General features: G+C 36.0%; 1 long non-coding RNA gene across 1 annotated transcript in view; it reads right to left on the bottom strand.

Moving 5' to 3' along the window:
• Positions 1-762: 762 nt before the first annotated feature.
• The window catches only part of LOC141520086 (uncharacterized), a 67,736-nt gene continuing 48,367 nt past the window's right edge, over positions 763-20,131 (bottom strand). The window contains exon 3 of the long non-coding RNA XR_012477540.1: positions 763-841. This is a non-coding gene — a long non-coding RNA (uncharacterized LOC141520086). The remainder of the gene's footprint in view (positions 842-20,131) is intronic.

The raw sequence follows: 20,131 nt of genomic DNA, 5'->3' as shown, positions 1-20,131 counted from the left end.
GTTTTGGCTCAGTTTTCCCTCCAAATTAGCAACAAACTGTTCCCATTCAGAAAGACAATCTAATCTCTTGATCTTAATTCTTCTAGTATTCATTTTGCCTTGGGGCCACTGCTTTGGTTGAATATGAATATTTAGTTTAGAGAGGATGAGCCTGTGATCAATCTAGCACTCTGCATCACACATTGCCTTTGTCACTCTCACATCCTAACTGTCTCTTCTCCTTACAATCACATAGTCTAATAGATGCTAATGTTTGCTAGGAGAGTACAGCCAAGAAGTTTTATTGTATTTAGGTAAATGGAAGACAGTATTTGTGATGAGGTCATGAGATACTCTTTGCTGAGGCTTTTTCTAGCTTCATTCCTCCCAAGGACTAATAGTCTGAACCTACTCTAGCATTAAAGTCATACAGAATTATATATAAGCTTGTCCTCTTTTGGTACGTTGATGATGAAGGTCTCTAAGTCTTGATAAAATTTTTCTTCATCAATGTTTGTCATGGTGGGAGCATGGGCACTGATGATGGTGGCATGGCATTTTTTCTGGAAGTGGCACTCTAATTATTATGAGTCATTTACTCCTTTTGGTAGGCATTCAAGAATGTTGACTAGATTAGTTTTGATTGCAAAACCTACCCCAGCTTCACAGCATTCCCTTTCACTGGAGTCACTCCAGAAAAATGTGATTCCAGCTCCGACTTCAGGAAGCTGACCTTTATTTCCCAGACTTGTTTCACTCAGGGCTGCTATTTGGATACCATACCTGCTGAGTTCTCTTGCAACAAGAGCTGTTTGTCTTTCAGGTCTTTTAGATCTGGTGTTGTCAGTGAGTATGTCCATTTCTATAAAAATAAAGGAAATAGGTAGCCTTGTGGCAGTCACAGGGAGGTCTCTTTCTTAATGCTAGGCAAGATTCTTGCCAGAGTCTTTAATAGGCTAATCCTTCACCTATACCAAATGGGGCTTGGTCTGGTATCTATTGATGGGAAATCAATGAGAGTCAGAGTGATTTGGGGCCAGGAAACTCCAAGATATCTTCCCAGATTTCAACAATCAAAATTTACATTCCTTTGGGCAGGCCACCCTGCAGGGAAGTGTGTAATACCCTATGTGAACAGAAGGAAGGGAAAGTGAAAAAGTAGGAGAGAGAGAAATAAAGGAAGGAAGGAAGGAGGGAGGGAATAAAGGAAGAGAAAAAAGAAAAAAGATTAAAAAGAGACAGAAAGGAAGGAAGGAGGGAGAGAAGGAAAGAAGGTAGTAAGAAAGAAAGGAAGAAAGAAAGAAAAAGAAAGAGGTTGTGTTGCCCAACTGACTAGCAGTGGAGTGGGACAGTTCCTACTACTCATATAGGTTGTTGTTTGTCCTTCATTCTCAAAGAGGATCCTGATATAAGAGAGGGAATGCCATAATATGCAAGTGAATTGTTTTTAAGTGAGGGTGGACTGGTGCAAAGTTATCATCTTGTCCTCCAGAGCCATCTGGGTCCAGGGGACAGATATTTTCAGGACCATGCCTGATTTCAGAGGGAAAATAAATAGCAATTATTTCTATTGGTCAGAATTGGCCAGAAACTCTGAGGGTCTTCCCCCTCAGATTGATTTTTTTTGAATAGGTAAAAGAGGCCATTCTTTGCTTCATATTTTCTTACTTAGACTTGATCCCTGAATGGGCATTATCTCAGGCAAACTGAGACTTTTAAAGTTCATAACTTTTTAAAATTTATTTAATTTTTACTTATTTAAGGCAATGGGGTTAAGTGACTTGCCCAAGGTCACACAGCTAGGCAATTATTATGTGTCTGAAGTTAGATTTGAACTCAAGTCCTCCTGACTCCAGGGCTGGTGCTCTATCTACTGTGCCACCTAGCTGCCCTAAAGATCTTAACTTAAAAAGACCAAGGTCTCCCACTGCATCTAGAACCATTGCCAGTCATCCTGATCCATATCAAGCCACTGGACCCAGATGGCTTTGGAGAAGAAAATGAGGCTGGTGACTTTGCACAACCCTCTCTCATTTAAATCCAATTTACTTGAATGTCATGATATCATCTCTCTGATGTCATGGTCCTCTTCAAGAAGGAAGGACAAATGACTTCACTTGGAAGTTGGTCACCTACCTGAGAGCCAGTGAAGCTTCAGAAAGTGTCAAGGAATGGTCATTGTTGGGTTTGTTGCCCAACAAATCCAGGACATATGCCAGGAGAAGAACAACATTCATTGATCTGACCAAGGTTTTTGATACTGTCAGTTGTGAGGACTTACAGAAAATTAAGTAAAAAATGTGAGTGTTTAGATAAGTCCATCAGTCTTGTACATCAATTTCATGATGGCAAGTTTACCTAGGTTCTGGATAATGGATGAGGCATTCATGCTTCCCCAGTCACCAATGAAGTGAAGCAAGGTTGTATGCTTTCTCCCTTGCTTTTTAGCATGAAGTTTTCAATGATGTTGTCCATTACCTTCAAAGAAGACTGACGTAGCATCAAGGTCAGCTATTGCACTGATGGTGAATTATTTAACTTGAAAAGGCTACAAGACGAGACTAAAGTAGAGGGAGAGTTGGTACATTATTTTTTTGTTCACAGATGATTGTGCACTCAAATAGCCTCTGACATTGCAACAAAAAATGTATTAATTCTCTGCTGCTTGTGCTAATTTTGACCTAACAGTCATCACCAAGGTTCTCCAACACTCAGCATCATACCATATGTCCATATGTGGAACCATCAGTTATTGTAAATAGAGAAGCTTTGAATATTATGGATTTAATAAAATAGCATAGAAAGAAAAGAAAGAATAAAATGTAAACTTGAGGCACACTATCCCACAAATATATAACATCAGTAGGAAGAGTGAACATACATTGGGAGCATATCAATAGAGAGGTACATATATAGGTAATATGTGTGACTAGGATACACACAGGGAAGGTACAGTTCATGCTTTCCTCCTACAGGCTATTCTGCAAACACTAAACACTATGTCCTATGTTCCTTGTTGGGAATGCTATCTCTGTTTCTGCTTTTTAGCATCTCTGGGGTCCATCAAAACTCTGCTCAAGGGTCATCTTTTGCAGAAGGCCTTTTCTGTCCTCCCCCAGGTTACACTAAATCTACTTTGCATTTTTTACATATATATGTACACCTATGTGTACACATGTTTGTATGTTATACATGTAAAATCATACATTCATGTGAATCTCTCTCTCTCTCTCTCTCTCTCTCTCTCTCTGATATTTCCTCATTAGAATGAAAGCTCTTTGAGGGCAAAAAATGTTTTATTTTGGTCCTGTATCCCCAGTGCTTAGCACATAGTAGGTGCTTCTAAAGGAAGCCTCTAGCCTCTCTTAATTCCAGTTTCTCCCCTCTGTTAATCATTTCCTATTTATCATGTTCATAGCTTGCTTTGTATATATTTGGTTGTATGTTGTCTCCTCCAATTAAATTGTGAGCTCCTTGAAGGCAAACTTCTTTTTATATCCTTAGTGCTTAACACTAGTGCCTGAACATTTTATAAGTGCTAAATAAATGTTTATAGATTGATTGGTAACAGGACCACCAACAACTCAGGGTTATGTTATGTTTGTTCCCACCAGACCTGTTGGCCATTCATCTCTCTTGGCAAATGGTTTCTACTGTCATCATTGTTTCATACTCTGAGGTCATTGCTGGTAGAAGCTAGGCATGGTTCCAAAGGGCATAAGTTGGTAGAATACTTCTCCACTCCTGGCGGTTAGCTCTAGCATGCTGCTTCTTATCAAAAGGAGGCTGAATGGGTCCCACCAAAGCTCTTTTAATTTAGAGCCTGATGACCTTGCTTTGAAATAACTTTCTTAGAAAAAAAGACAGAACCATAAATAGACTCAAGACTTAAATTAGGAAACTCAACAAAATAAACAATAACCTTTTCTGGGGATGGGAACAGGGAATCTTTCCTGTTTTTTCATTTTCTTTCTGAACATGAGCACAGATCTGCTTTTTTTTCTGAGCTTTGTCTTGAAGGTTCTCTCTTCTTCACAAAGATTTTTTTTTGTCTCAGGTGACAAGCTCTTCAAAACATAGAGCACAGTCATTCCCACTTCCCTGGAATTCACTTTTTGTTCTGTCTGCAAGGTTCTCTCTCCAGCTTAGGGCTAGAACTCTGAGCTCTATTTTTTGGACTTTACTGGTGCAGGAATTTGTTTTACTTGACTATGAATATATGTGTTATAAGAGTTTTGCTTTTTTTCCAATATGGGTATCATATGAATTAATGAATTAAAATACAAAAAATGTTCAGCAAAACAAATTAAAAACTAAATTTAATATATATATATGCATTATTCCATATTCATAGTCTTCCACCTATGCAAAGAAGAGAAAGAAGTACATTTTCACACTCCTTCTTTCAGGTCAAGAGTGATTAATATACTGTTCAGTTTCCATTTCTTCACTGGTTATTTTTTTCCCTTTTCATTTAAATTAAATTAAATAACTGTAATGTAAATTAAATGTAAATATTCATAATCAATAAATTATGACAATGAATTTATGTCATATCCATGAATTGTAGGGGGGGCCCTCAGGTCTAAAGGATTTGGTCAATGGATGAGAGGTTTCCAGGAGAATATCCTGGTGAACCTACCAAAAACTTAGAAGGAAGTGATTTCTCTAAACAGCCATAGGTTCTCTGAACCCTGTCTAGTCTTAGAGCTCTTTGTTGGTCCCCCAAATTCTCAGAGTCAAGAGCAGGGAGACCTATAGCAGTCCTATGGCAGTGAAGGGCTCAGGAGCTGACCTTTCATTGTAATGCGAGAAAGGAATCTATGTATTTTATGCTTAATAGTCAATCTTCAGCCCACTGTAAGAAATTCCATTTGTTGCATGAGATTTTTAACATGTAATGCCTATGCAATAACCTTCATTTGGAAACTACCTACAAATAGCCATCTTAGTTTTATGCCGAACTATTTTTTTAAGTTTGTTTTTTATACCTATATACTTTTCCCATTCATACATTCTGCCCTCCTTTATAACAAAATATTTAAGAAAAAGCCACACAAGTATCTTACCTTCAGGTTAATTTATATAACATTCCATATCTGTAGTTCAAGAGGGAGAAATATCTTTCATTTTTTGTTCTCTAGAACTTAAATTAGTCTTGGTTTAGTTGCCTTTTGAAGTGTTTTTATATTTTATTGTCATTACAAATACTTTTCTCATGGTTCTACATCAAACTTTCTGATTATTAATTGGAGGCAAGGAATAGATTTAAGAAGATTAGAAATCTTGCAAATTTTTATAAGAGTAGGTTGACAGGGGTGTCAGAAGAAAGATCACATTGAACTTGAAGACATAGATCTTTGGGTTTCAGATCTCCGCTCTGATCCTCAATTTCTTCCTTTGTAAAGAACTTCATTCATATTCTGGCACTCAATCCACTATGCAACCTAGTTATTCTTTATTAACACCAAACTATTTTAAAAAATTGTTTTTTTTTATTTATTCATGACAATGGGGTTAAGGGACTTGCCCAAGGTCACACAGCTAGGCAATTATTAAGTGTCTGAGGTCAAATTTGAACTCAGGTCCACCTGACTCCAGGCTTTATCCACTGCACCATCTAGCTGCCCCCAATACCAAACTCTTTAAGACTAATGTATATGCCAGAAAAAAATCATCAAACCTATTAGAAAGTATTTGTATGACATTCAGACTTTGGAGACACAAGAACTAGTTCCCCCATGGGCAGAGGCTTGTATAGTGTACTTAGCTCAAGTCAGAGCTAATAGCCCTAATGCTTTTAAATGGTTCTAAGTAGTTTTGGTAAGACCTATTTGGATCCTTCCTCTCAAGAACAGAAGGGAAAACAGAGTTGATGTTCAAACAAGAAGTGCTCTGAACTCAATTAGGGAATATTAGAAGTGCTGTGCCTCTCTTTTCATCCTTTCAAACTTTTGGGTTTTCTTGAGAGCCATGTTTTTCCTCCATGAGGAAAGTTAGATGTAATTGACTGAGGAAAGGGAAGAAAGGAGAGGTAATTGATCTGTTTGGAAAGGAAGAGACAAGGTTAATTAAAACTTCATATAAAATAGGTAGAGTTTTGAAGGCCTTGAGCTCTGTCCAGGGTACAAACAATATACAAATAGGCATTTTATTTAGAAATAGATGCTGATACATTTGCAGGTTCCAGGAAAAGTCTTTGTTTTATAAGATAATGATATAGAGAATTATCATCTGATCAAGAGAATATTAGACCTGACCCTACAATTAAGTATGAGATACCTTCCATAAATCTTTCATTGTGATAAGATTTTCTTAAACATTCAGCAAGTATTTAGAGATCTAAAATGTACTCTAGTGAATGCAAAAAAGGGAGTAAAACCCATAGCGTGTTTCTATAGTAAACATTCTATGCATCAACAAATGAGAGGCATAGTTTGAGAAAATATATATTTTTCATTTTTGTGTTCCCTCAAAGCTAGCTTCTATATTTATGCATGCGATGTGGCCTCTTAGGTTATATGACTTGAAAAGCCCTTGACAATTTTTGCCTTTGCTGCATGTACCAGATGCATATGTAATCATTGTGTTGATGCTCCCTCTTCTCATGAAGGGTTTTGGACACTTTGAGGACTTCTCACTTTCTGGTCAGATGCCCCTCATTCAGGTAATCTGTGAATTCTGTTTCTGTTATTACCTTCTCTCCCCACTCTCCCCCCATGTAATTGTCTGCTCTCCTTACAAGCTCATAGACTCACAATCAAGTTCAGTTTTATCTATAAATTACTGGAAATAGTCAGTATTTACATACAAGACCACCAGTGATCAACCTAATCATCTTTTTTTTAGGTTTTTGCAAGGCAAATGGGGTTAAGTGGCTTGCCCAAGGCCACACAGCTAAGTAATTATTAAGTGTCTGAGACCGGATTTGAACCCAGGTACTCCTGACTCCAAGGCCAGTGCTTTATCCACTATGCCACCTGGCCACCCCAATCTAATCATCTTAACATTCTTTCCAACTTGTCATATATCCAGTTCTCATTTCCTGTGCTATGTTGGGTCCTAAGAGATCACAGATTATAGGTAAAGCAGTAAGGGATCTTAAAGGCTATTTAATCCAATCCTTTTTTTTCTGCATTAGATGAGGAATACATGGTTCTGTTATATTCAATTCAATAAATATTTATTTAAAAAATTATTAATATACTTTGTTTTTACATCACCTTTACTTAATATTTTCTTCCCTTATTCTACTTATCTTTTTTAACAAAAGAATAAAAAAAGAAAATAAGAGTAAAGCAAAACTAATCAATCTATCTTCAGAGCTGAGAGTCTATGCATTGATCTATACTCTTAGTTCTTCATCTATGCAAAGAATGGAGATAATTACTTTTTCTCATTTTTTTCTCCTTGGCTAAACTTTTTTTTTTTAGGTTTTTGCAAGGCAAAGAGGGTTAAGTGGCTTGCCCAAGGCCACACAGCTAGGTAATTATTAAGTGTCTGAGACCGGATTTGAACCCAGGTACTTCTGACTCCAGGGCTGGTGCTTTATCCACTACACCACCTAGCTGCCCCTTCTCCTTGGCTAAACTTTGACAAGCAATTATTAAATACCTACTATCTTTCAGTAACTGTGTTGAGGATACAAATGTATAAACAAAACCATTCCAGCCCTTAAAGAACTTACATTATGATGAGGGGAATCAAAATGTCCATAAATATTAACAGCAACATTTTTATTTAAGAAATACAAAGCAATTTCAGGGAAGCATTAAAAGGAAGAATCAAGAAAAGTCTCTTATAAGAGGTAGCACCTGAACTGAACTTCCTGGAGAGCTAGACATTTCAAAAAGTAAAGGGAAGGAAAGAGTTCATAGAGGCAAGAAGGAGAGTGTAAGGAAAGATATAGAGGTGGGAAATAGTATTTTGTATAATAGAAGAACAAATATATCACTTTGGCTGGATCATAGAAGAAGATGAATATGTTTAGCCTGGAGAGACAGGTTTGTGCTAGATCATGAAAGATTTTAGGTGCCACACAGCGGAATTTGTAATTTTATTGATTTGAATTTTATTCTAGAAATAATAAAGAGCTATTGAACCTACTTGAGCAAGACAGTAACAGATCAAACTTACATTTTGACAATGTTAGTTTGGCAGCTGTGTGATAAGGAGAGATTATAGTAATGGTTAGGAGACCAATGAAGATATTATTTTGTGGACCAGAGATGATGAGAATCAGAATTAATAGTGGTTATATCTCTAGAGAGGAAGGGACAGAGGAGAGATAGAGTTTGGAGGCAGACTTAACAAGACTTGCCAGTTGATTGGATATGAGGGATAAGTTGGAGTGAAAAAATCAAGTATGAAACCTAAGGTAGAAAGCTAGGTGACTGGAAAGATGGTAGCGCTCTTGACAAAAATAGAAAAGTTAGGGGAAAGAGCAAGTTTAGGAACAATGAAAATGAATGATGCTTTAGCTGTGTTTAGTTTGACATTCTTTTGGAACTGGAGTGCAGGAAAGAAGTGAGTATTAGATACTTACATTTATATGTTATCTGTATAGAAATTATAGTTTAGTAAACAGGAAGTGACAAGGTAAACAAAGGAGAGAGTAGAGAATAAAGGGTTCATGAGTAAAGAATTCTTGATAGATTCCTGAAGATACCCATACATAAAAGGGAAGACATGGATGATGATCCTGAAAAGAATGAAAAAGGTTGAATAGAGAGAATCAGGTGAGAGCAGTATCCAGAAAACTCAGGGAGGAAAGAGTATTCAGGAAGAATGGATAATCAAACACCACATAAAGATTATGAAGTGATGAAGATTGAGAAATAAGATGTTTTCAGTTATAAAGAAAGATTTTCTGCAGAAGGTCTAAACATAAGAAGAATTTCCTATTGTGTCAAGGTCTTCCTAATGATCCTATTTGCTGTGAACATGATATCATTTACATCAAATCCTGAACTCTAAAATATTTATCTCAGTGAAATCTATAGCAAAAGGCAGTTTTGTTTAAGTTTCCATCATGAAAAAATAAAATTAAAAACATCAATTGTCCAGACAGGTATCTTGGTGAATAGAATTACTGAGCCTGGAGTAAGGATAGACCAGAGCTCAGATATGATTTTAGGCACTTACTAGCTATGTGACCTTGGGCAAATCACTTAAAGTCTGTCTACTTCAGTTTCTTCTTCCATAAAATGGGGAAAATAATAGCATCTACTTCCCAGGGATGTTGTAAGGATCAATTAATAAGATAATCTTTTTTAAAGTACTTTGCAAATCTTAAAGTGCCATATAAATGTTAATTATTATTATGGCATATATATGAATGGGCAGCCCATTGTATTAGTCCCTATGAAAGTTTGTCCCAACTCCTATGCTTTGGGAACCGGCAGAGCTCTTAGGAGAATATATACAGACACATGATTTAGAAATACCATTTTAGGTTGGTCATCTAAAAGGAGTATTGGGGAAACCAGAAAGAAGAACAAAGTAGAGGAAGGAATCTGTGGGAAGATGCCTCTCTGACTCATCCCACCATGGTGGATAGATACTACGTACTGGGGTTTCCTCTTCCCCTTCTCCCAGACTTTAGATTCTGTGCAGTCACGTATCTCCAAACCAATGAAACCATAGAGCTACTGAAAATATTGAAGTATAAATCAGTTTGCTTGGTGGCATTTCTTCCAAAGTCCTTGACTTTGAACCATCAAATGGTTTAATATCAGGAGCAATAGACATGACAAGAAAGATATGTTACCTTGCATCCTTACACTAAGGACTTCTGAGCTGCACTCAGAGATCAACTGACTCTGAAAAAAAAAAAGTATTCACAGCACACTTTTAAGCCTAATCTGCCTTATTAAAATATTCTCTATTATTTTCTTAAGTCTAAACAATCAACAAAAACAATGAATCAACCCTATTTTCAGTGTTGTCAGTTTTCACATGGAAAATTTAATAATAAATAGGAATTTCCTTCTTCTAATAAAATATGAACCCTTTGAGATCAGGGACTATTGTGCTTTTCCCCTGGTGCTTAGCACAGTTCATTGCACAAAGTAAGCACTTAATTAAAGATGTTAAAATGATCGGTTCATTCATTCAACCAAGTTTCTATCCCTACTCTATAAACTTGGTGCCTCACTCCTCTATAACTCTTTATAAACTGACCCCCTCCCCCCTATTTTTCTAATTTTTATACCTTTTACTTCTCTCACATGAGTACTGTACTATCCAGTTACACGAGTCTTCTTCCTTGTATGAGGACATATAAGATTTCTTTTCCTGAACTCTGAGTGTTTTCATTGGTTCTCCCATATGTCTGGAATTCACTCTCTCTGTTTCTGTTTCCTGGATTCCCTGGCATCATTTAAGTCCCAGATAAAATCATACCTTCTACAATAAGCCTTTCCTGATCTGTCTGCCTAAATAAAGTTTTCCCTTGGATGGTAAAAAAAAAATGTGGAACACATAAACCTGCAAATGGATGAATGTTGAAGACTACTTTTGAATGTATTTGAAAAAAATTAAAATATAAAAATGTCTTCCCTTTGTTATCTCTAATTTATTTTGTACTTATTTTATTTGTACATAGTTACAATCATGTTGTCTCCTGCATTAAACTGAGAGTCAGGGACCCATGCCTTTTTTGTATCCTGAGCAGTCGGCACAGTGCCTGCAACTTAGTACTTCATACATTTTTATTAATTTTCATTCTTTCACTTGTAGTTCCCTTTTTTTTGTCTTCAAGCTACTGGAAGAGCTGATCTCTACTCTACTGATTGCTCTCTTGTGCATTTATACACTCTGGACTCTGACAACTAAGGTTCTTTGCCCACTTCTGAAATTCATTTCCTCATTTAGCTTCCCAAATCAAAGATGGGAACTAAATTTAGAGTTCTCTTTAGTGATGGGTAATAAAAGGCTCTTGCTTAGTCCAACTCTTTAAAAGTAAGCTGATGAAATCTAGCCAATAGATTAGATAGTAGGATTAAAGTGGTTAAAAATGACTTCAAATTTTCTAGCTTGGAGTTATAAGAAAAGTCAGATAATTGAATATCAACAGAAATGGGAGAGTTGAGAAGGGGTGGTGATTAATAGAGGAAGATAATTATTTCATTTTTGAATATGTTGAGTTTAAAGTAATGCTAGAATACTTAAGTGTCCCATAGTCAGTTGGATGCTGAGGAGGTCCTTGCTAGTGATATATGTATAACAGATACAAATATGTGTATGAATGTACATATATCTATATCTATATATATATTTATAAATGGGAGAGAGAAACACATATGAAAATCAAAGCCAGGGGAATGGGTAAGCTTACTAAAAAATTGAATAAAAAGAGAGATGGTTAGAAGGCTAGGGACAAGTACCCTCATGTAGATTGAGTGTCTTGATATAAATTTTTAAGATTCAGGATACCAGGAATATAGGACAAAGAGATGAGAAAAACATGATATAAAGCAATCCAGCATTGTTGAGAAGACATAGAATCTGAAATGTAGTTGGGGAATATAAAAGCAAATCTGGCTCCGGTCTTGGGTCCCAGAGGAACTGGGAATAGGACACTAGAACTCAAATGGAAGGGGGTACCCAGTCACTAAAGTCTTTTAGGTTTTTAAGCGTATTCTTATCTGAACTGAACAGGAGCAGGAACTGGGGTGAGGAAGTGAGGAACCTGGAAATGAGATCTAGGTCAAGGTTCTGAACTAGTCCTGATTCATGCTGGGAAGAACACCTGGGGAATTGGCTGCTAGTTGATATTTCAACTTTCTAGCAGGTGGGAAAGGGGCTTTGAGCCATTCCTGCTGAGGTTACTCTGACAGAGTGACTCATGCTTTGAGCTTCTCTGGGAATTCTTTCTCTTAGTAAGAAATGGAGATTACTGAGGTCATTACAATGGCAGAGAAGGAGAAATAATAATTAAAAAAAAGAAACAAAAGAATCTTTTTAAATCTGAAAGGCACTTTGGAATCCATCTAGTCCAAACTTCATTTCTCTGAAGAGGATCCTGAGATCTAGATTGCTATGACTTGTCCATGTTCTCAAAGGGAGCAAATTGCAGAGCCAAGATTTGAATTAAGTTCCAAATCCAATACTCTTTCCAATATAACATGGATTGATCAGAGAATCAGGAGAGAAGTCATTATCAAAGAAATCATATAAAGGAGGATATAATGGCTAAAAGTTGATAATTAAGAGCTCTGAATAGTAAAGAGAGCTTGAGAATGAAGATTGAGGAAAGACGGGATTTTATCTTCAATGAAGGCATCATAGGAATAATACCAATGAATATTATTTATATTTACATGGTACTTTAAGTTTTGCAAAGCATTTCAAAATATTATCTTGTTTGATTCTTGAAACAATTCTTTTTTTTTTTTTAAGGTTTTTGCAAGGCAAATGGGGTTAAGTGGCTTGCCCAAGACCACACAGCCAGGTAATTATTAAGTGTCTGAGACTGGATTTGAACCCAGGTACTACTGACTCCAAGGCCGGTGCTTTATCCACTACGCCACCTAGCTGCCCCGATTCTTGAAACAATTCAGAAAGATAAGGACTATTTTTATCCTCATTTAAAAAAATGGAGAAACTGAGACTGATATTATAAGACTTAGCCAGGGTCACAGTGTCTGAGGCCAGATTCAAACTTATCTCTAACCTGATTCCATAGTGCTCTAACCACTGTACCACCTAACTGTCTCTGGCAGACTGATCCCCAAGAGAAGACATCTATTTCTTTTTTTTCCTTCCAAAAAGCATATTGCTTGGCAGAAAACACCAAGGAAGACTCCCTGGAGCTTCTGAGTGCTCAATTTGAGAATACTTTCTGAATTTTGTGGTTCAGTTAAAAGAAATGTCAACAATCTTGGCTCCAAATACTAATTTACATGTTTGTTTTTTTTCCTCAAAAGACTGGAAATAGTATCAGGTTCAAACTATACAAATTCTAGTTTTATATAATGTAACCTAGTTAGTGAAATAGATTTGAACAATCTGAAATGCATGCATTTTAATTAAATTACAAGAGCAACTAGGTTATGTAATTGTTTGTGTGTGTGTGTGTGTGTGTGTTGTTAAGTTATATCTGACTCTCAGTAACCCTGAGGTCACATTTGAACTCAGGTCCTCCAGGGTTGGTACTCTATCCACTGTGTCACCTAGCTACCCACAATGTGCTTAGCACATTAGGTGCTATATAAATATTAGTTATTGTTATTGGCTACTCAGAGGCAGCTTGATATAGTGGCTAAAAGAGCTGGTTTTGAAGTTAAGAAAGACCTGAGTTCAAATCCCGTCTTTGACATAACTTCTCAGTGTCCCCTGGCAGGTATTTTTAGTTATAGTTTAGTTGTTGCTACAACATGACCAAAAGTATAATGACTAACCACCATAAGTGAAGAAATCATTTAAGAACCATTTAGCAGAGTTTATTAACCTGGGATCCACTTGGCTCTGTGTGTGTGTGTGTGTGTGTGTGTGTGTGTGTGTGTGTGTGTGTGTGTAAACTTGGATAAGGAAATAAATTACATCTTTATTTTCACTAACCTCTTACTGAAAATTAGCATTTCCTTCAATGGAGAGCATAAGCAACAATGACTCTGAGAAAGGGGGTCAGTAGGCTTCAGCAAAGAGAACCATGATACAACATGAAGACTGATCTAGGAATATGAAGATTATATATATATATATATATATATATATATATATATATATATATATATATATATATATATATATCACAGTCCCCGCTATGTAGGAGCCGCTATGTAGGAGCTTATATTTCTCTGAGGGTCTATCTGGCTTCAGATCTATGTTACCAAAGATTCTCCTGGGGTTGGGCATATGATGGGGTATACAGATAAGTATGATATAAGGTAGAATGTGGAGATCCAAGCAAAGTGCTCTAGAGAAATTGGAGGAGGGAGAGATCACTTTCATGGGGGAGGGGAGATTTCAGGGAAGGTTTCAAAGAGGACGTGCTGCCTCTGAGCTAAGTCTTGGAAAAAGACAAGAATTCTGAAAGGAAAGGTGTTGTGGGAGTTAGTTTTAGGAATGGGAAGTAACTTGTGCAAATATATGGAGGTAGGAGGTAGCTGGTCAGGTTGGAGACAAAGTAATCCAATTTGGCTGAGAAACAATGCATGAAGGGGAAATGATGTGAAATAAGTCTGGAAAGGGAAAGTAGGTCCTACCTTCATTGTAAGATTGAGAGGTTCTATTTTACCCTAAAACCCTAATGCCCAGCTCTCTCTCTCTTCAGGTCCAACATTTACTTTTTGTATTCCAACAGATGGAATCTGGGGCAGAATATTTTCCTCTTTATTGTCACACTTGCTGAGGTTAGCTTACTCTAGATTTTTCAAACTTAAATAAGCTCAAGAACTTTTCTTCACCATAGAAAACTTTATAGTTAAAGTATAGCTCTTTGGGAACCAGTTACAAAGTATATGTTTGAGCTGAGCCTCTCTTTACAACATGGAAACTTCTAGTCTTTAATTATCAACAATATAGCTATTAAAACAGCTAGAAATAAACACTCTATAAAACTAAATTTAAACACTAAGTATACAACTCAAAAGCCATATTTTTAGGGCAACTGTTAAAGGAATACATGGTTAAGGTATGAGTTGGTGATTTTGACTAATCCTTAAAATTTTCTTCATTAAATCACTCTTAATCACAGCTTGGAGTCTTATTCCTGTTTTTTTCCCCCCTGACCTTTAGCCTGTGTGGCCACAAAATAGGCTGGATTGCCTGTGAATGGGACTATAACTGAGTGAAGCCTCCCTCGTGGCTTAAGTGAGTCTTCCTTTTTCCCAAAGCCTTGTCAGCAAGAGATACAAAGTTTCCACTTCCTCAAGGTCAGGTGGTAACAAAGATTATACAGCACTATGCTAATTGACCCCATATATGGAAGGATACAGAATTATCTCTCTGATGGGGTAAAACTGGATCTGAATAATTATGCAAATAGGGTTTGAAATGCTTTGCTCCGATTAGCTGGATGCTCGCAGAAAGGTCATGAGCCCAGCTATCTAGCCAATAGGTGGTGGGCCAGGGGGATGGGAACTGCATTCCTCCTAGAGCTGTAACTCATATTATGGAGGTTGTGCCCTCTTCCTGAAGAGCAAATAAACTCCTTTTTGTTCTCTGGTCTGGGTCTTCTGATTATTTTGTTTAAGGAGAAACAATGCTGTAACATGTGGTTCTGATCCCATACATCTGTACTTCTGGTCTTTATTCCTTTAACCACCCAACTGAAAATCCTATGACTGTCTCGAATAAAAAGAATGACCTGAATTTTTAAATGTTGCCCTCAGTTCCAAGTCAGAAGGAAAAGTAAACTCCTTTAGACTCCTCTCTTTCATGAAGAAGAGGAAAGAGAAGAAAGAGGATGCAGAGTAGGAGAAAGAAGGAATGGAAGAGGACATGAGGAAAAGGAGGAGGAGGAAGAGGAAAAAGGACTTTGTTCCATCCAATTTGGGAAGGTTTCTTGATCTTTTTTATCCAATTTTTCCTCATTGAGAAATACTTTAATTTTCTGTTCTCTCTTCTGTCTGCAACTTTTTGGCAAATAATGACTTTTTACTACTTAACTGGGGTTGACTCTAACAATAATCTGAGTTTACACTTGCTTTTACATAGGAAAATTCCCAAAAACAATTTTCTAAAAAGTTTGTACACTATGACCCTTATAAAACGTATCAAAGTATAATAGAAGGTATGACTTATACAGTTCCCAGATGACAGAATTGTCATGTATGATAATTCAAATTTCTGGTGTGTGGGTTTTCCCAAGGGAAATTAATGGAAGGGAAAAAATATAGTATAAGAATACCCAACTGTTCAGTGGTTCTCCTTATGCTACCTGTGTTTGATTTAGGTCATTGACTCCAAACATTTCATCTTAACATTGACTAGCCTGAATCAGAGTGATAATAAGTGCCCTTAGCAAGGCTTTGAACATACTGAGGTCCTCTGACTTGAAATCTTGTTCTTTATATGGCATCTATCATCATACTCTAGGTAACAATGAGAGGAAAGAATATCGCCAGATGAGGGATTTCATATAGCTCAGGAGGGAGAATAGAATACCAAATCAAACCTGTTGCCTCACCATTCACCCTGGTCCATTTAGCTTTTGGGAGAAACACTAGGGACCCTGTAATTGCCTTGCATGAATCAATGTAACTCTGTTTTTAAAAGTTCTTAAATTTTATTTCCCAATTACATATAAAAATAATTTTTAGTATTCCTTAATTTTTTTAATATCACATTTTCTCCCACCCTTTCTCCTCATTGAGAAAGCAATCAATTTGATACATTTGCAGTTATGTAAAACATACTTCCGTATTAGTTGTATTGTAAAAAAATATAGCCCTCCCAAAAAACACCCACCAAGAAAAATGGAATGAAAATAGAAGTAGTCTTCGATCTGCATTCAGACTTCATCATTTCTTTCTTATCTGTTCATCATGAGTCCTTTGCAATTGTCTTAGAGAATTTTATTGCTTGAGGTGAGCTAAGTCATTCATAGTTGATCATCATACAATGTTGTTGTTACTGTGAACTATGTTCTCCAGGTTCTGTTTGTATCACTTTGCATCAGATTATGTAAACCTTTCCAGATTTTTCTGAAAGTTTTCTTATCATCACTTTTAATAGCACAATAGTGTTCCACCACAATCATATGCTGTAACTTGTTTAGTCATTTGCAGTGAAAGGCTGCCTTTCAATCACAATACCTTGCAATTACAAAAAAAAAGAGTTACTATGAAATGTTTTTGTAGTTTAGATCCTTTTACTTTAAAAAAAAGTCTCTGTGCCCTCAATTGGGGAATGGTTAAACAAGTTATGTTACATGAATACTATAGAATATTGTTGTTCTATAAGAAACCATAAATGGCTGGACTCTAGAGAAGCATCAAATGACTTACAGGATCTGATGCTGAGTGAAGGGAACACTACCAAGAGAACAATGTATATGTTAACAACATTTTGAGATGATCAACCTTTATGGAAGCAGTTCCTCTCAGTATTTCAGAGGGCTAGGACAACTGTATTAGACTGGCTATGGACAATGTTATCTCCATTCAGAGGAAGAAAGACAGAACAAAATAAAAAACAACCCTTCAGAAGCTGATGAATACTTTATAAGAATTATCTCTTATGTATCTCTCTTAATCCTAATTCAACATACTGAATATGACTAATTTGTAAACATGTTTATCAAAAATATGTATATACAATGCCAGCCTGACTATTCACCACCAAGGGGAGGGGGACTGGGAAGGGAGGGTGGAAGGAAATTTTTTAACTTAAAAATATACATGTGCATATGGATGCAAACTAAATAAATAAATAAATGATTTTCTAAAATAAATATCTCAAGGATATAGATGTAGAAGTGATATTTTGGGTCAAAGGGTATGCACAGTTTCATAGCTCTTTGGGCATAGTTACAAATTGCTCTCCAGAATGCTTGGTTCAGTTCACAACTACACCAATGGTACATTAGTATCCTAATTTTCCAACATCCCTCCCAATATTTGTCATTTTTCTTTCTGTCATATTAGCCTATCTGATAGATGATACCTCAGAGTTGTTTTAATTGGCATTTATCTATCTAATCAATAGTGATTTAGTACATTTTGTCATATATATGACTTTGGTCAGCTTTTTTCATCTGAAAACTGTTTGTTCTTATCCTTTGACCATTTATCAATTAAGGAATGACTCTGATTTCTATAAATTTGACTCAATTCTGTGGAGTTTAAAATTGTCCACCCTACAATAAAAGAAACTAAGGCAGAACTCTGAGCCAATGGTACTTTATTAAAGGGTCCATGGTCTCCTCTAATGAAGTGAATATCAGAACTCCCTCCTGGTTTCCAGGACTTTGTTTACATAGGGTCTGATACAAAAATATACAAAAGAGGCAAGGTAAAATACAGAATTTCATTGATTTATAGACATTTTTCTTGAGAGCCAAAAATTAAGATGGACACAGAAAGTAATCTTTGAGGACCTAGTGGTTATAAGATGGTCACCTGCTCATGTTGGGTAAGAGAGGGTGTTCTGGAGTACAAAAATAAATTGGAGGACTTTCCAAATAAATCAAGGCATTCCACCCATGCTGGATTTGGAGTTGGAATTTTAGTAAGACAAGATGAAGATATCTTTGTCAGCATCCTTGTGATTGTGCAAATAAGCTTCATAATTAGTAAGCAAGTAGTTAACATCATAAAATTTAAGGTCCATTTTAAAGGCCTTCATAAGAACTGATCTTATCTAATTATCCATTTATGATTCATGTAAATTATCTAAATGATTAATAATGATTGGAACAGGGTGGTGGTTCTAATGGATTTCTCACTATATATTTGAGTTCTCTTTATATTTGAGAAATGGGGCCTTTACCAGAGAAATTTGCTGTAAATTTCCCCTCCCTGTTTTCTGTTTTCCTTTTAATTTTTGTTGCATTGGTTGTTTGAATGCAATTCTTTTGGTGAGTGAATTGTTTTTGCTTACATACCAGAGTGCTTTGGGATAAAGGCATATAGTAAGGTGGTACTGAGCAAGGGGCTGAGGAGGAAAAGGAGAAAGATGAAATTAAGGTATGCTGGAGCCAGGTGTCAAATGTAGGTCAATGAGGTAATCAAGTTGAAGAGAAAGTTTCATCATTGTTAAACGTTTGAGAATGATTTTCAAAGGAGGATTGATGCCAACTGACAATATCTAAACAGAGACACTGAGGCCATCTTCCCTAAACTTCTCTCCCCTATTCCCCCAAGAAAAGACTTTGCCTAGAGTTCCACTGCTGCTATCATTAGTGTTTGTTTGGAGAGGATCCAGATTCGGACCACTCTAGGGGAGGGGGAGGGTTATAAAATTGTACTGTGATTTCTTTCTGTTTGATTATTCAGTTTGGTTATGAATAAATGTTTATGTTTCAGTGCTACCCGGAACCATCTTTTTCTAACACAGAGGGCAGTTAAATACTTCAGAAGTGAGCTAACTAAAGAAGTTTATCAGAACTTTAAACTCTGGAATGGAATCTTGGTAGAAATATATTTCTGTCCTCTGGGTAAGAAGTGAGAAATGAGGGAGATTTACAAAAACTGAATGTTGAATGCACTGTCAGATGTAGTTCCTGTATCAATTGGTTTTAGTTAGCTATTTCTCTTTGTTTTGAAGATGTGCTAAAGGACAAATATGATTAGGATGTAAAAATCAAAAAGGACATCAATAAACTTTTAAAAAATAATATTTTATTTTCCCTCAGTTATATGTAAAGGCAGTTTTTATCATTTAATCAAAAATTTTTTTGAATTCCAAATTTTCTTTCTCCCTTCCTCATCTTCATATTCTCTGTTAACAGTAAGCAATTTGATATAGATTATACATGTTCAATCATGAAAAACATATTATTCTACTAGTCCTGTTGGGAAAGGAGACACAGATCCAAAGGAGAAAAAAGAATCATGAAAAAAATAAATGAAAAATAGTGTACTTCAGTTTATATTTACTCCATCAGTTATTCCTCTGGAGGTAGAGAGCATTTTCCATTCTGATTTTCTTGAAATCATCAATATACTTTGAAACATGTTAGGGCAAGATGAGTCAGATATTAATTATTGATAAACTTTGATAAGAATATATTTTGGTTTATAGTAGCTAATATCTGTTTGGTTTAAACACTGGAAAACTTCCATTTTTTGCTTTTTGTTTTTGGGACCATATAGTATTTCAGGAGGTGACCATAGATTCTTTCTGTTTCTATCTTGTACTCTTGTTCTAAGGCATATTTTGAAATATGATGCCTAGATTCTATTTTTGTTCATGGTTTTCAAATTTCCAAAGATGCTTAAATTATTTTTCCTCAATCTATTTTCCAAATCAGTTGTTTTTGATATGATACCTTATACTTTTTTATTTAGTTTTTCTAAATTTTATTTTAATATTACTTGTTGTCTCATGGAATTGTTAATTCTATTTGTTCCATCCTAATCCTCAACGAGTCTTCAGTTTCTCTGTTATAATAATAGATCATTGTGGTGGAATTCTTTTTCTTTTTGTTTGCTTACTCATACTTCCAGTCTTACTTCCTAATCTCTTTCTTTATTTTCAGGTC

This window comes from Macrotis lagotis, chromosome 4, assembly GCF_037893015.1.
Source record: "Macrotis lagotis isolate mMagLag1 chromosome 4, bilby.v1.9.chrom.fasta, whole genome shotgun sequence".
Classification (NCBI taxonomy): Eukaryota; Metazoa; Chordata; class Mammalia; order Peramelemorphia; family Peramelidae; genus Macrotis; species Macrotis lagotis.
Note: the sequence above shows the minus strand (reverse complement) of the source record. Positions and strands in the feature narration are given on the sequence as shown.